At 41.2% G+C, this 17,220-nt stretch overlaps 1 non-coding gene across 1 annotated transcript; it reads right to left on the bottom strand.

Annotated features, from left to right (window-relative positions):
- Positions 1-4,336: 4,336 nt before the first annotated feature.
- On the bottom strand, positions 4,337-4,440 carry LOC113876893. The gene has a single exon (XR_003506627.1). It is a non-coding gene; the product is annotated as a U6 spliceosomal RNA (small nuclear RNA).
- Between the last annotated feature and the right edge of the window lie 12,780 nt (positions 4,441-17,220).

Raw genomic sequence — 17,220 nt, 5'->3', positions numbered from 1 at the left:
CACAAGACCAGGGTCCCTGTGGGTGGGAAACATTTGCAGGATCAATCTCCAGTCACTCTTTTTTGGTTCTTTCCTCACTCCCTGTGTCCCTCGGCAGCCTCTAATTATCCCATCTCATTTACTAGCTCTGCCTCGAATACCTGATGCTCATTTGAGGGGTCGGGAGCAGGAGAAGAGATGTCTTCCATGGCACGTGCAATAAGGTGCAACACTGGAGTCAATGAGTCTGATGTTTCTCAATATTTGCTCTGTGTCAGAGACAGGCAGCCAGAACTGATCTCTTGTTCCAAGGCAGTGAAAATCATTTTGTAAAGAGAGGGGAAGGAGTCCACTCAGCCTCAGGTCTGGAGGCTAGGAGGTTTGCCTGGCAGTGAGTCTAGCCTTCCTTTGCTCTCATTTGGCAAACTGACCCCTCCCTCAAGCTTCCACTCAAGGTTTCATAAAGTCCTCTCCTTTCCTCTGGGCTCATCCTGAAGCTCCTTACAGACCTCCATGGTGACAATCATTGGTTTCCCAGCCTGTCTTACCTGTCTATCCCCATCACATACCACAGTACTAGTCACATCAAGGGCATTCAACAAATGTCAATAGGACAAAAGTCAACCAAAGTAGGTTGTTTCACTTGATGATCATTGGCCAGAAAATGCAAAGGCCTAATTAACCAGAGAGTAAGGGGGTCACTTTGGTTACAGAAGTTCATTATTTTTGTTATTTTACACTGGCAACCCACTCCAGTACTCTTGTCTGGCAAATTCCGTGGATGGAGGAGCCTGGTAGGCTAGTCCACGGGACTGCAAAGGGTCGGACATGACTGAGCAACTTCACTGGTGGTGGACAGGATAGCCTGGCGTGCTGCAGTCCATGGGGTCACAGAGTCAGACATGACTGAACTGAACTGAACTAACTACCACTTGTGTGTGTGTGCTTAGTCGCTCAGTCATGTCCGACTCTTTGTGACCCCATGGACTGTAGCGTGCCAGGCTCCTCTATCTGTGGGGATGCTCCAGGCAAGAATACTGGAGTGGGTTGCCGTGTCCTCTGCCACGGGATCTTCCAACCCAGGGATCTAACCCAGGTCTTCCACACTGCAGGCGGATTCTTTACCATCTGAGCCACCAGAGAAGCTCAGGCTACCACTTAAGTACCATAAATATAGGCTATTCTAGTTGGTATGAAGCAATGTAGTCTGGCGGATAAGAATGCAGATACCTAGAATAGCTGCCTTGGTGTCAGTTTTGACTTTGCCATTGGTAGCTGTGTGACCTTGAGCAAATTCCTTAACCTTTAGGCACCTGGGTTTTCTCATTCGTAAAACAGGGCTCATAACAGTACGTACCTCATGTTGTTGTTGTGAATATCAGATGAGTTAACATCTGTACAATGTTTATGTGCTTAGTTGCTTCAGTCAGGTCCAACTCTTTTCGACCCTATGGACTGTAGACTGCCAGGTTCCTCTGTCCATCGGGTACTCCAGGTGAGAATACTGGAATGGATTGCCTGGCGAATGGGCTGACACTGTACAAGTACTCAATCGGTATTTGTTGATGAGTAAAATTATTTTAAATTCTCAGTACATTGTAAAACAAGATACTCATACTCTTTTTTTGGTTTTTCTTTCAGCTGCTTAATTTTATTTATTTATTTATTATTATATGATTATATTTTGGCTGTACCATGTGGCACGTCATATTTTAGTTCCCTGACTAGGGATCAAACTTCAGTCCCCTGCAGTGGAAATGTAGAGGCCTAAACACTGGAATGCCAGACAATTTCCCAGTTGCTTAATTTTATGTTCTGGTTAGCTTAGGTATTGAAAATATCACTCTCTGGATTATTGCTGCATGCACATGTGCTAAGTTGCTTCAGTCATGTCCGACTGTTTGCAACCCTTTGAACTATAGCCCACCAGGGATCTAAACAATGAACAGAGTTAATATAAGCAAAGAGCTTTGAATGGTGCCTGACACCATTCAAATGGAGCCTGACAAGGGCTCCATTTTAGCTGGCATTATATTATTAATTTGTTCATTCAACACATATTTTCTGAGTGACTATTATGTGCTATAGCTCAGTTGGTAAAGAATCCACTTGCAATGCAAGAGACCCCAGTTTGATTCCTGGGTTGGGAAGATCTGCTGGAAAGGGATAGGCTGGTGGTGGTTTAGTCACCAAGTCATATCTGACTCTTGTGACCTCATGGACTGTGGCCTGCCAGGCTTTTCTGCCCATGGGATTCTCCAGGTGAGAATACTGGAGTGGGTTGCCATTTCCTTCTCCAGGGGATCTTCCCAACCCAGAAATAGAACCCAGGTCTCCTGCATTGCAGGCAGATTCTTCACCAACTGAGCTATGAGGGAACCTCATAGCTACGGGATAGGCTACCTACTCTAGTATTCTTGGGCTTCCCTGGTGACTCAGCTGGTAAAGAATCTGCCTGCAATGCAGGAGACCTGGGTTTGATCCTTGGGTTGGGAAGATCACCTGGAGAAGAGAAAGGTTACCCACTCCAGTATTCTGGCCTGGAGAATTCCATGGACTCTATAGTCCATGGGGTCGCAAAGAGTTGGACATGACTCAGTGACTTTCACTTTCTTTTCATTATGTGCTAGGAACCAGAGATACATTGGGGAACAAAGAAATCAACATTCCAATGAGGTAAAGGACAATAAATAGAACATGTAAAATTCAGATCATATTTCATAGATTTTAGGACACATGTTTTTATGTCTTAATATCTTAGAACTTGGGATGCATCTTGTAACTGATGGCATTTTTCTTTCGTACATAAAATGGTGATACATGTTTCATGCAATGGCATCTTAAATTTGATGTTATATGAGAGCATGTTAGGCTTCCTCAGTGGCTCAGTGGTAAAGAGTCCATCTGTGATGCTGGAACAGCAGGAGATGCAGGTTCAATCCCTTGGTCGGGAAGATCCCCTGGAAAAGGGAATGGCAACCCACTCCAGTATTCTTGCCTGGAGAACCCCATGGACAGAGGATCCTGGTGGTCTACAGTCCATAGGGTTGCAAAGAATTGGATGTGACTGAAGTGACTTAGCATGCACACACGCACGAGAGCATGTTAGATATAATCAATGATATAGAAAAAATAAGGCAGGATGAGGGTAGGGAACTTGAGAAGCTTTGCAACTTAAATATGGCATATACTCTTGTGTCTTTTTATATTCACATATTTTAGAAGTCAAAACCACAATTATTAAGTCAAATGATAGTTTAAAAACATTGTTTGTGCCAAATGCAATGTAGTATCCTGAATGGGACCCTAGAACAGAAATAGGACTTTGGTGGAAAAAGAGTGAAATCCAGATGAAGTTTGCAAGTATAATTAAGGGCTGAATCAATGATAATTTCTTAATTTTGATGATTATACTGTGGTTATATATAAACATTAGCAGGAACTGGGTAAGGGTATATGAAAAATCTGTACCTTCTTTACAACTTTTTTGTATATTTACTTTTATCATCAAATAAAAACTTTAACAAAAAGTGTTATTAGTGAACTTGAAGCCACTCTGTTTACCAAGAAATAACCTATTTGTTTGGACGCAGTTTCTTTGTAAGATATTTTACCCAGGAGGCACATTCATGCATGCAAACAGTTTTGGATTACAAGGCTGAAAGGTAGAAAAGACAAGAAGAGTTTCATGAACCAGAAGTAATAACCACTAACAATGATCAAATATTTGCACAGTTCCAGCATTGGTTAAAGTCCTTTATGCATGTTAATTGACCAGATCTGACTGCAACCCTATGATGTCGGTGCTATCATTATTCCCATTTTCACCAATGAAGAAACTGAAGCACAAGGGTTAAGTAATTTGCTCAATTTAGGAAATGATGAAACTGTGGTCCAAACCTCACTAGGGCAGTGGTCTTCAGGTGGGGATGAGCTTCACTTGTTCAAGGACCCAAAGAGCCAGTGTGGCCAAGCTTGGAGAAGTTGAGAGGTGGGGCGTGTATGGTAGGATGTAGTGTTTTGTCCACAAAGTACACTTCTGTTTCCTAAAAGAAAAACAAACCACCCTTTAGGTGATGTCATCCCATCTGTTTCTGCAAAATTACTGTCAGTGCCATCCTTCTCAGCACAGGTGTTTTGGTTTGGATTGGTTTTAGCTTTTTTTTTTTTTTTTTGAGGTAACCTGTTATTATTCTTCCTTAAAAAAAAAATTAAGATGTACTTTACAAACAGGAAAATTCACTTTTTTTTTTTTTTAAGATTTTAGTAGTCAAGAGTTTTTTTTTTTTTTTTTAATATAGTGGAGGGGAAACAACTGGAAAATCTCAAACAAACCTATGGATTATTATTATTATTTTTTAATATGGAACGCTTCACAAATTTGTGTGTCATCCTTGTGCAGGGGCCATGCTAATCTCTGTATTGTTTCAATTTTAGTATATGTGATGCCGAAGTGAGCTCTGGGTTATTTTTTTTTAATTGGAGTAGAAAATTCACTGTTTTGTGTGTGTGTGTGTGTGTGTGTGTGTGTGTGTGTGTGTACAGTTCTGCAGTCTTTGTCAAATGTGTACAGTCATATAGCCAGCACCACAAAAAAGATACGGACAGTGTCCTCCAAAATTCCTACTGGTAGCCATCCCTTCCCCCACTTCCAGCCCCTGGGAAACCACTGAGCTGTTTTCTCTCCTTGTAATTCAACCTTTGCCAGAACATCCTACAAATGAAATCATACTATCACTTTTTCAGTCTGGCTTCTTTAACTTATCCTAATGCATTTGAGATTCATTCCTGGTGATGGTGTATTGGCAGTTCATACCTTTTTATTGCTCTGTAGTTTCTCTTTATTTGGATGTACTAATATTTGTTTACTAATTCATTAGCTTAAGGACATTTATGCTGTTTCCCATTTTTGACAGTTACAAGTATACTATAAACATTCACATCCAGAGTTTTGTGTGAAATAACTTAAAAAAAATCTTTTCCTGTAATACAGTAAGATGACTTTTAGTGTTGTATGGTTAAGTATGTGGAACTTCATGAAAAAACATTGTTTTCCAATCCAGAGTACTCATCTTAAAAAAAGAACATCAGTTTTCTTTATATGTATGCTCAAGAAGTTTCTGTTAGTATTACAATAATAAATGTAGTAGGGTTAATGGAGCATTAAATATTATCTTGAAGGAGCATTGAGATGCTTTTCTTTTTTCTTCATCATCTGTGACCTTCATTTGCCTTTTACTCAGAGTTGCCCATCTTACAGGGAAGACCAGAAAGTGTTACAGCAGAGGGAGAATCTAAGCTCAGCTCTGACTTCTAAAAAGGATTCTCAAAGTTTATTTTAAAGACATTAGCTGTGAGAACCAGAGTTTTTGATCCTCTTTATGAGAGAAAGGGAAAAGGCTTTTGGCAAATCAAATGAAAGGTCAGGGTTTATCTCTATGCAGTGGATTGAAAAGAGAGACAAGAGGAAAAAGCAAACTGCCTTTCCCTGAGGAGGGGGTAAGAGTGGGAGGTGAGTGGGGGTGAGGGGGTCAAGGAGCCGGGAACTCTGTGATTTTCTTTGCCTTTCCCTAACTTTCCTGCAGAAGACTTCCACATAGAGACTGAACTTGGAGGCCCAGCCCTTCAGCTGCCAGTTATTGTTGCTCAGTCGCTAAGTCATGTCCAACTCTTTGTGACCCCATGGACTACAGTATGCCAGGCTCCCCTGTCCTCCACCATCTCCCAGAGTTTGCTGAAATTCATGTCCATTGAGTCAGTGATGCCATCCAACCATCTCATCCTCTATCATCCCGTTCTCCTCCTGCCTTCAATCTTTCCCAGCATCAGGGTCTTTTCCAGTGAATCAGTTCTTCGCATCAGGTGGCCAAAGTATTGGAGCTTCAGCTTCAGCATCAGTCCTTCCAATGAATATTCAGGGTTGATTTAATTTAGGATTGACTGGTTTGATCTCCTTGCAGTCCAAAGGACTCTCAAGAGTCTTCTCCAGCACCATAGTTCAAAAGCATCAATTCTTCGGCACTTAGCCTCCTTTATGGTTCAACTCTCACGTCAATACATGGCTACTGGAAAAACCATAGCTTTGACTCTGTGGACCTTTTTCGGCAAAGTGATGTCTCTGCTTTTTAATATGCTGTCTAGGTTTGTCATAGCTTCTCTTCCGAGAAGCAAGTGTTTTTTGAATTTCATGGCTGCAGTCACTGTCTGCAGTGATTTTAGAGCCCAAGAAAAGAAAATCTGTCACTGTTTCCAATTTTTCCTCTTCTATTGCCATAAAGTTCCAGGGATACTCACTAAACCCTGGATATAAGAGGTGGGCCCATTACCTGGGGCAGGGAGAGGGGAGGAGGAAGGCTGGCAGCTGCTTCAGTGTGGGTGGGAGGAGGCCAGCCCCAGCACTTGGGAGCCATGCAATCTGCTTCCCGGGTGGCATCCTTCCATGCTGTGACAGTCTATGACTGCCTAATAGTTTCTAGAACCAGAGTGGGATATTTAAAAATAAATTAACAGCTTTTCCATTCCTTTTATAAAACCTAGGGTCAGAGTCCTACCACCATAACCACTGATATCATAGTTCCCTCAAAGCAGCACTTTGCAGGACTCTCAGGTGACAGCCAAGGGAACAGCTCGATTGGAAGAGCCTTGGGAGAGATGGAGCAGGTTGCGTGTAAAGTCCCTTTCGGGTGGACTCACTTCCTGGGGGTGACTGCAGGGTTCTCCCCAGCAGAGCCCCAGTTCTCTACAGACTCAACCAGAAGGATAACCTCCTAATTCCCCCTGCATCTCTGTCTGGTCCTCTGGCCTTTGCCTGGCAACTACAGAATGAGGTGATCCTGCTGACCCACCAGCAACAGCACTTTGCAGGTTTTATTTTAGTTTTCGTGGGGTCAGCACTGATGCAGTTGACATTCCTAACTCCTCACGTCTAAAGACATCTATCGACAGTGAGTTGGGGCCAGAGGACCAGTCTGGGGCGGTGAAACAAATTTTCCTGTCTTAAACCAGTGTCCCTAGTTAGTCCTCTCAGAAGCAAGACTAAAGCACTTTCTCTCTTACTCCATCTGCTGCCGCCCTTTCCTTGGCTCACTCAGCCCACTGGCCTGGCCACACCCTGAACACACCAGGTGCCAGCCCACCTCAAGGCTTTGCCCTGCTGTTCCTTCTGCCTGGAATGCCTGTTCTCCTGTCATCCACTGCACTCATTCTCTCTCTTCTTTCCTTTCTCCATTAAATGTCACTGCCTCAGGGAGGGTGTAGGCAGTGGGGAGCTGTTCTAATGATCTTACACAAAATACCAGTAGTCTAATCTCATGCTCTGCCTCATTCTTATCTGTGATATTGATGCCTCCTGACATATGTTTCTTTGTTCATTGCTTCTCTTGCCCCATAGGAATGTCAGTTCCAAGAATGTAGGGGCAGGGCTTGCCTTGTTCTTTCACTGCTGTCTCCCCAGTATTAGGCATGTGTGTGGCTCATAGATACTTATGGAGTGACTTTATTAATTAAAATTGGTTGCAGAACTCTTGCTGTAGAAGGGCTTTAAGTGACAAGTAGGCACAATGCCCCACCTCTCTCCATGTTTTGGTTCAAACCTGAAATCCTATTATCCTGACTTGTTCTTTTTTTTACATTGAAATGTAGTTGATTTGTAATGTTAGTGTTAGTTCCTGGCGTACAGAAAAATGATTCAGTTATACATATATATCTTTCTCCTATTCTTTTCTGCTATAGCTGTTTATTACAGAATATTGAATACAGCTCCCTGTGCTATACATTAGGACCTTGTTGTTTATCTATTTTATGTATAGTAGTTTGTATCGGCTAATCCCAAACTCCTAATTTACCCTACCCTACCCTCTTTCACCTTTGGTAACCACGTTGTTCTTTTTTATTCTCTCCCTCCCAGTCCTCCCATGGAGGGTGATGTGTACCCTATGGTACTCTTCTCAATCACTAGAGACCCCCATCACGTCTTTGTTTCGTCAGAGTCTCGCGGGAACTTGATGTTCCCAGACTTGGGTAATTCACTGTAGTTTGGCCCCTATCGATGATTCCCTCCCTTTCATGGATCTGAGCAGTGAATCCAGATAAAATTTGCTGGGTTGCATCACCTCTGGCACTTATTTCCAGGCAGAAGAGCAAAGGAGTGTCCTTGAGGCCTCATTGGGGGATGAGAGCAGCAAACCCATTAAACTTCGGGACATTTCTGTGCTTCTTGGCTGAGAGAATTCTTCAGAACCGCAGACCCATGAAAATGTACTTGGAGTGAGACTTCCCTGGTGGTTCGGTGGCTAAGACTCCACTCTCCCAATGCAGGGGGACCGGGTTTGATCCCTGGTCAGGGAATTAGATCCCGTGTGCTGCAACTGAAAAGGTCCCACATACTGCAGTGAAGATCAGCGATCCCATGTGCCACGACTAAGACCTGGTGCAGCCAAATAGATAAATATTAAAAAAAAATTCTTGAGACTTTCTAAAATGTTCACAGATATCCAGCATCCCAGTAGATGACCGAATATCAAGAATACGTGACCCATGGGCAAGCATAAGATTCAGGACCGACATTGAGCCTCATAGGGCTGGAAGAAAAACTGCCTAACTTTGAACAGCTTCAAAAATTTCTAATAGCTATTTAAATGTCTGTATAATTATTTGCTTAAAGTCTCTCATTAGACTTTAATAATAGTATTCTGAGAGCAGGGTTTGTATCCATCTTCTTGAATCCTGTGTCTGTAGAACTTAAAATAATGCCTAACCAATGGTAGGTACTCCGTAAGCAGAGATAAGTCAATTACTGAATGAATATGGTAGAAAAGTCTCTGATTTCTACAGAAGTGGTCATTTTCATGTTTTTTTAAATATATTCATTTTCAGCGATAGCCACTGTTGGCTACATTTTCATGCAGCTGGAGGTAAGACATGAATGGGGACTAAGAATTAGGAAGATAAGGTATGACGCCAGGAGCTGAGGCAACTGGTAAATATTGAACAGCTATCAAAACACAATCAATTATGGAATGATTTCAATGTCTATCAGCAGATGAATGGATAAACAAAATGTCCTGTATTCATCCAATGAAAATTACTCAGCCATGCAAAGAATGAAATCCTGATGCTGTTGCTAAGGCGCTTCAGTTGTGTCCAGCTCTGTGGGACCCCATAGATGGCAGCCCACCAGGCTCCCCCGTCCCTGGGATTCTCCAGGCAAGAACACTGGAGTGGGTTGCCATTTCCTTCTCCAATGCAGGAAAGTGAAAAGTGAAAGTGAAATCACTCGGTCGTGTCCGACTCTATCGACCCCATGGACTGCAACCTACCAGGCTCCTCTGTCCATGGGATTTTCTAGGCAAAAGTACTGGAGTGGGGTGCCATTGCCTGATACTTGCTACAAATGGATGAAACTTGAGGACGTTATGTTAAGTGGAAGAAGTCAGACGAGAAAGACTACTTATTATACAGTTCCCACTTATAGGAAATGTTCAGAATAGGCAAGTAGATTAAAGGTTGCCAGAGGCAAGGCAAGATTGAGCAGTAGAGTGATACTGCTGATAGGTACAGGATTTCTTTTTGGAATGATGACAGTGTCTTGGAATTGGATGGTGGTGATGATTGTACAACCTTATGAATATACTAAAACCCAGTGAATTGTATACTTGGAAAGGATGAATTTTGCAGAATACGAATTATATCTCAATTTTTAAAGACAGCCCAAAATAATATTTTTATTATGAGAAAAACAGTGAGAAATTGTAGTCTAGAGACAGGCTGATGGATTGGAGCATAGTTTAGACACTAGGTTATTTTCAACATCAGAATGGCAAGAACACAGAATCATTTCCCAAGAATCTAAGCTTATTTGCCTGGTGACTCCCTCTGTAAGTACAAATGACACTCTTTTTTGATGAATGCCAAGAATTGGAGTGGGACTGAGGTCCTAGACATTCTCAAATGAAAGTTCTGAATAAAGGGAAATGACTGAGTTACTGTGAGAATGGTTTAAATGATTCTGCAAAGTGCAAAATTAACAGGTTGGTATTATTTGCTAAGCTCCATGAAAGAAGTAGCCAGCAGGTGCTTCAACCAGCAAACAGATGAAAGGTTTGTTTTCTCTTTAGCCTTTAGTGTCCTGACATGAAGTGAATGGCCATAACGTTAAAAGCTCAACTTGCCTTCCCCTTTCACCATGAGAAAAACATCAGACAAACCCAAGTTGAGGAACATTCTATACAAAATTGCCAAGGTCATGAAACACTAGGTCTGAGAAACTGTTCCAGATTAGAGGAAATTTTTTTGGATTAGATTGGACTCAGGGCACATGACCATTACATATACAGTGGTCTCCTGGAGCAGAAAAAGGATTTTAGTGGGAAAACCTAGTGAAATCTAAATAAAATGTGGAGTTTGGTGAATATTAATGGACCAACATTTATTTCTTAGTTCTGATTAAGAACATGCCATGGTAATGTAAGATATTAAAAATAAGGGGAAAACTGGGTGAGGGTATGTGGGAACTCTTTGTACCATCTTCATACCTTTTCTGTAAATCGAAGTCTATTCTAAAATATTTACTTTAAATTTTAAAAGTTCAACCAGAGTAACCTCTGTGTTCTGACAGCCTTCTCTTTATCTAGCTCGAAGGTCTGTGGTTTGTATGTGGGTTGGTTTTTAGTTACTTGATAGTGAACGTGGGAACAAATTGTGAAGCTCTCTGTGTGAATGTGAGATGGCGCCATGAATGAACAAAGCTCAACCTAGCCACCTAGCCCCTCCTGCATCCCTCACCTCATCGTCTGTAACTGGGCAAAGGCTTCAGTTTTGCCTCATTGATCACCCCTTCTGCCATTCCTCTCCCTCTGGTTTATGTACTATTCACTGCCAGCTGGCGGGCAAGCATTGGGTATGGCTGATAGAAGGTATCAGGCCAGACCTGAAGGAGGTTGTCAAGAAGTGTAAGGACTGCTCTCAACCTTGCACTTCCTCAGGGAGCTTACGGTCCACCAGGGGAGTTAAAACTTACGAATTCCTCTGTACCAACAGATGAGTGATCACTGGGAATGATTCAGGATCGAAAGTTAGAAAATAACAAGTAATAAGTAATAAAAGGTGAATCCTCCATGCTTAATCCACATAATTGATTCACTATCTTCTTAAAGTTATCCCCAGTGACTCTCCATGGTGTTTTTTTTTTCCCCTGTCTTTTTTTTTTTTTTTTTCTATTTGAGAAAGAAAGGACTGTATTTCTCAACTCACTTGGTCCTGTAAAGTGGGGCAGACTTGTGTAGTGGAATCTAGAACCAGATGGTAAGATTGGAACTGCAACTCACCATTCACTACTATGGGACTTGTTTTCATCTTTAAAATGGAAATGAAACAGGCCTTACTTCTGGGAAGGAGGTGAGGATTATGAGTTGATTTGAATAGAGTGTATCAAATAGTGCTGGTTATAGGATAAATTGGAGAAGGCAATGGCAACCCACTCCAGTACTCTTGCCTGGAAAATCCCATGGGCTGAGGAGCTTGGTAGGCTGCAGTCCATGGGGTCGCTGAGGGTTGGACATGACTGAGCGACTTCACTTTCACTTTTCACTTTCCTGCATTGGAGAAGGAAATGGCAACCCACTCCAGTGTTCTTGCCTGGAGAATCCCAGGGACGGGGGAGCCTGGTGGGCTCCTGTCTATGGGGTCACACAGAGTCAGACACGACTGAAGTGACTCAGCAGCAGCATAAGATAAATAGCCATGAGCATAAACTCTTATGCCTGGGTCAAGAAAAGAAGGATGTGGCAAGAGATGTATAAAAATGGGGGGACACAGGGTTATAGGTGATTCCTAAAAACCAGGTTCAAAAATTTTTTTGGAGTCTTAGTAAGACCACAGTATCATATGGAATACCAAATTCTGATATATAAGGCCTATGGATGTACCCCTAAGGAAAAATATTTCAGAATATTAATTGTGGGCAAAATAGTTAACAGTGCTTATCTCTGGATGGGTGGGACTATTTTAAAAATACTTTCTTATTGGAAAATGAAAAGGTGGAAAGTAGAAAGGTGGTTGCCAAGGGCTGGGGGGAGGGGAGGGGGAGAATTGGTTTAATGGGTATAGAGTTTTAGATGTGCAAGATGAAAAAGTTCTGGAGAACTGTTGCACAAAATGAATATACCTAACAGTGCTGAACTTTATTCTTAAAAATGATGAAGATGGCAAATTTAATGTTATGTGTTTTTTTTTTTTTTTTTTGCCACACACACACAACCACTTTTCTATGGCAAACACAATAGTGTCATATTTAATAATAAACTCAGTGCAAGTTTGATTTTTAAGTGAAAGCCTTAATGGTTGGTTGGTGTACCTTTTAGTGAGCGTTTCTATGGTTTACTGGACCCTGACTGCCCAGTGAAGATTAGCTGGTGGCCGTTAGGCTCCATAAGCATGTTTGGGCCTTCTCTTTCATTCTCCCTGCTCTACCTTCTATGGAGAGAAAACGTGAACTACAGAAGAGGGGTGTTACTGAAACTTGTTTGCTTTGTCTCTTTTCCCTTCTCATATGGGTTTGCTTGTCAGCTACTGAATGAGGGTGTGCCCAGGGATGGCCTTCTGACCCAGCGGCCCCTACTCCCTTCACACACCCTCAAGCCCTGCTGGTTCTGCGTCAGTTGCATTATTTGCAGGACCACCCTCAAAAACCCCGTGCTGCTGGCTGTTCTTTGATCTGTAAACCTGAGTCTGAGCCAGCTGGATTGAGACAGAGGAGGCTAGGCCAGTGATTTCAGAGCTGCTGTTTTGTTGCCTTGCAGTGCCTTCCTTGGCCTAGGTCTCACCCAAGAAAAAATCTAGCCCCCGGGCAAGATAGGTGAGGGCTTGTAAACAGGTAATTCACAAAATGTGAAGAGATATTCAGTTCAGTTCAGTCTCTCACTCTTTGTGACCCCATGGACTGCAACACTCCAGGATTCCCTGTCCATTACCAACTCCCGGAGCTTGTTCAAATTCATGTCCATAGAGTTGGTGATGCCATCCAACCACCTCATCCTCTGTCATCCCCTTCTCCTCCTGCCTTTAATCTTTCCCAGCAGCAAGGTCTTTTCCAGTGAGTCAGTTCTTTGCATCAGGTGGCCAAAGTATATTGAAGTTTCAGCTTCAGCATCAGTCCTTCCAATCAATATTCAGGGCTAATTTCCTTTAGGATTGACTGGTTTGATCTCTTTGCAGTCCAAAGGACTCTCAAGAGTCTTCTCCAACACCACAGTTCAAAACATCAATTCTTTGGTGCTCAGCTTTCTTTATAGTCCAACTCTCACATCCCCATAGCTTTAACTAGATGGATCTTTGTTGGCAAAGTAATGTCTCTGCTCTTTAATATGCTGTCTAGGTTGGTCATAGCTTTTCTTCCAAAGAACAAGTGTCTTTTAATTTCATGGCTGCAGTCACCATCTGCAGTGATTTTGGAGCCCAAGAAAATAGTCTGTCACTGTTTCCCTTGTTTCCCCATCTATTTCCCATGAAGTGATGGGACCAGATGCCATGATCTTAGTTTTCTGAATGTTGAGTTTTAAGCCAGTCTTTTCACTCTCCTCTTTACTTTCATCAAGAGACTCTAGTTCTTCTTGGCTTTCTGCCATAAGGTGGTATATATCTGAGGTTATTGATATTTCTCCCAGCAGTCTTGATTCCAGCTTGTGCTTCATCCAGCCTGGCTTTTCGCATGATGTACTCTGCTGCTGCTGCTGCTGCTGCTGCTAAGTCGCTTCAGTCATGTCCGACTCTGTGGGACCCCATAGATGGCAGCTCACCAGGCTCCTCTGCATATAAGTTAAATTAGCAGGGTGACAATATACAGCCTTGACGTACTCCTTTCCCGGTTTGGAACCAGTCTGTTGTTCCATGTCCAGTTCTGACTACATGAAAAATGACCACCCTCACTAAAATAAAAAGGAACAGAAATAACAACAACCTTTAATACACTCTTTTTTTTCTATTGATCAATTGAGCAAAGATTTTTTTCAGAAAATAACTCTCAGGGTTTGCAAGCAATTGCTAATAGGAAGGTAAATGGCCATTCTGAAAGGAAGCTGGCAATGTGTGAGAAGAACTGTACGTTTTTCATTCTAGAATATAATTTTCCATAAAGGGTTAGGAAGATAGAAGAATTTAGTATGAGATAAAGGTGACATTTCAAATTAACAAGGAGAGACTTTCATTTTTGGTGATATTAAGGTCTGGAGGACCTGGCAGATCTCCAGTTATAAAAATATCTAGAAATGTTGGGTTAAATATAACAAAATGCCTAACTGAGCTCCAAAGATAAAAATGGAATGCCCCAGAGGCCAAGCAATGAGAATGTCTGAAAACCAGAGGCACAGATGAGCTGACACTGCTGATGCCCCACCAAGATTATCAATTTGAATAGTCTAAGACTACTGGTTTAATGTTGAGGTGGGGACAGGACACCAAGCCTATTGGCTGTGTGGGTGTGTGGAAGAGCGAGTTGAACCTGAGTCTCCAGTGTAGTTGGGATCTTTAAACCTGGAGTGGCAGAATAGTCACAGTAGCTTTTAACTTTGAGACAACCTCATCCTTGCTTGACTTAACTCTTGCAAAGGCCAGTATCAAGAGGAAGGGCCTTAACCTCTGAGATTCTCTCCACCTAGAAAACCCCTGCTGTAACACTCAGTTGATTCCCTGTATCACCCTTCAAGTTCTAACAGTTGGTTTGAACTCCAAGAATTTGTCATGATAAGATATATTTGTGTGCTCTCTTCTTCCTTTAGTCCATTATTTGATCAATTTATCAGGTCTATCAGTGTTTGAAATGTGATCCTGCCTCAAGGAAATTATCCCACAAATTGTAGGATACTCATAAAAATTCCCAATCACAAATAATAACTGTATGCAATATGATTTATTTCTAATAGAAAGAAAAATTGGAAGCTGCCCCATGTCCAAAAAGAGTGGAATGGCTAACTGAACATAATGTAGACATTAAAAGGAATTAAGTTGATCTCCATGTATGAAAATGAAAAGGATGTCCATACAACATATTATTGAGTTTTTAAAAAGCAAGCTATAGAACAACATTGTTCAGTAGAAATGGAATGCAAACCACATAGTAATTTCAAATTTTCTAATGGGAATATTTTTAAATGTCAAAAAAATAGAAATAGATGAAACTAATTTCAGTAATATACTTTATTTCACCCAATAGATTCAAGTATTATTTAAGCATGTAGTCAATATAAAATTATTGGTGAGACATTTTGCATTTTTATATCAGTCTTTGAAACCTGTTGTGTATTTTGCGCCAGTGACACATCTCAATTCAGATAAAGCACATTTCAAGTACTCAATTACCACTTAAGAATAGTGGTTACAATAAGAGACAATGAAGCTGCAGAATGAACATATAGTGTATATATAATTTTGAACAACTCCAAAACCAGCTGTACAAGCCCTGTGTAGACATAGAAGACACTTGGAAAGATAACCAAGAAATGGCTAAACTGGCTGTCTCTATGAAATGGGATTATGGGGAAAGAAGTTTTTAAGAGTTTAGTTCATAAACATCTGAATTTGAATTTATTATATGATTATATATTATACTTTAATTACTAGAAGAGTGAAAGCAAAATGTTTGCTGTCTTCAATGCAGTAAGTAAAATTTCCATGTATAGTAAAATTTACATTAAGGAGATAATAACATGTAAATAAGTAAGTAAGTAAGTGTTAGTCACTCAGTCATGCCCGACTCTTTGCAACCCAATGGACTGCAGCCCACCAGGCTCCGCTATCCATGAGATTTTCCAGGCAAGGATACTGGAGTGGGTTGCTATTTCCTTCTCCAGGGGATCTTCCCAACCCAGGGATCAAACCTGGGTCTCCTGCACTGCAGGCAAATTCTTTACTGACTGAGCTACAAGGGACATGTATGAACATGTATGAACTGATATTTATATACAATGATGCACTTGGCAGCATTTCTTACAATAGTAAAAGCTAGACTCCACATCATGTCCAACAATAGGAAAATTATTCAATAAATTCTGATAATTGTCTATGATGGAATGTTTTTCAGAACATGAGAAAATATTCATGATATAATTTAAAAATTCATAATGCAAAACTATCCATAATATGGTCCAGCAGCTCTACACCAAATATTCAAGAGAATTGAAAACATATGTTCATACGAAAACCTGGATCTAAGTGTTAATAGCAGCATTATTTCTAATAGCCAAAAGGTGGAAACAACCCAAATGTCCAGCAGCTGATGAACAGATGAACAAATAAATATATTCACACAATGGACTGCTATTCAGCCATAACTAGGAATGAAGTACTGAAACATGCTACAACTTGGAAAAACATTAGCTAAGTGAAAGAAGTCAGATATGAAAGATGACATAGTGTATGATTCCATTTGTGTGAAACATCAGGAATAGGCAAATCCATGGAGACAGAAAGTAAATTAGTGGTGGCTGGGGGCTAAGAAGAGGAAAATCGAGAGGGTCTAGTTAATCGGTATGGAGTTTCTCTCTGGAACAATGAAAAAAAATGTCTTGGAATTAGATGGTGGCGATTGTTGCACAATGTTGTTAATGAACTAAAAATCACTGATTCTTACACTTTGAGATGGTGAATTTTATGTTATATAATTTTTTCTCAATTTAAAAAATATTTACATAGAACAAGACCCCAACTTTGTAGGGAAAAAGTAAAGCTAATGTATTAAGAGTGGTGGTAGATTATAAATGCTTTAAAATTTTTCTGATTTTCTCCAGCACACATATATTTTAAATGGAGTTGGTGGTAGAATAAACGTGTTCAGGAAAGGGTGGTCTTCTCTCTTGACAAGATCTATGTGTTTTGGAAACAGCACCATGTTCTCACTTGGCAACCTCACCAAGGGTAGTAGATCCAGCCTGCGAAGCGTGTGTCTATCTGTAAAATGGTTAACAGTATTTAGGAAAAACGAGCCATTTGCCTATGTATAGGGTGCCAAGTAGCAGACCTAAACCATTCCTTTTCTGTCTTTTAGATGTTTTAAACATAGCTTTTTGAAACAAAGCAGTCTGGGTTGTCCAGCTCGGGGCTCAGGGCTTCATAATTAACCTAAATTTTCTTTGACCTGGCTGGCTTCCTGCACCTGCCTAGTGCTTCTGCTTCTCCACAGGTGAGATGAAGTGGTAAATGCTTGCTTCAGTGAAGTGGGGAAGCAACTGCATTAGGTGAATTTTTCAAAGC

Source organism: Bos indicus x Bos taurus, chromosome 18, assembly GCF_003369695.1.
Source record: "Bos indicus x Bos taurus breed Angus x Brahman F1 hybrid chromosome 18, Bos_hybrid_MaternalHap_v2.0, whole genome shotgun sequence".
Taxonomy (NCBI): Eukaryota; Metazoa; Chordata; class Mammalia; order Artiodactyla; family Bovidae; genus Bos; species Bos indicus x Bos taurus.
This window is presented reverse-complemented; position numbering and strand designations above follow the sequence as displayed.